Here is an 827-nt window from a genome sequence, read left to right as displayed (position 1 = left end):
ACAGACTCTGTGTGTCTCTCTGCTCCTCTCACCATTCACATAATCCCTGTATCTCTCTGCTCCTCTCACCATTCACAGAATCCCTGTATCTCTCTGCTCCTCTCACCATTCACTGTCTCCCTGGTTCTGTCTGCTCCTCTCACCATTCACAGACTCCCTGTGTCTCTCTGCTCCTCTCACCATTCACAGACTCCCTGTGTCTCTCTGCTCCTCTCACTATTCACAGATTCCCTGTATCTGTCTGCTCCTCTCACCATTCACAGACTCCCTGGTTCTCTCTGCTCATCTCACCATTCACAGATTCCCTGTATCTACCTGCTACACTCACCATTCAAAGACTCCCTGTGTCTCTCCGTTCCTCTGACCATTCACAGACTCCACTTGCCTCTGTGCTCATCGCCCCACTCACAGAGTCTATCTGTATCAGTGCTCCTCTCACCACTCACAGACTTCGTGTGCCTCTGTGATCCTCTCATCATTCAGAGATTCACTGTGATTCTGTGCTCCTTTCACCATTCACAGACCCCCTGTGTCTCTCTGTTCCTCTTAGCATTAACTGAAATCCTGTGTCTCTCTGTCCCTCTCACCATTCACAGACTCCCTGTGTCTATCTGCTCCTCTCACCATTCACAGGCTCACTGTATCTCTCTGTTCCTCTCACCATTCACAGAAATCCTGTGTCTCTCTGTTCCTTTCACCATTCACAGACTCCCTGTGTCTCTCTCACCTCTCACCATTCACAGACTCGCTGTGTCTATCTGTTCCTCTCACCATTCACAGACACCCTGTGTCTCTCAGTTCCTCTCACCATTCACAGACTCTCCGCG

This window comes from Heptranchias perlo, unplaced genomic scaffold, assembly GCF_035084215.1.
Source record: "Heptranchias perlo isolate sHepPer1 unplaced genomic scaffold, sHepPer1.hap1 HAP1_SCAFFOLD_44, whole genome shotgun sequence".
Classification (NCBI taxonomy): domain Eukaryota; kingdom Metazoa; phylum Chordata; class Chondrichthyes; order Hexanchiformes; family Hexanchidae; genus Heptranchias; species Heptranchias perlo.
Note: the sequence above shows the minus strand (reverse complement) of the source record.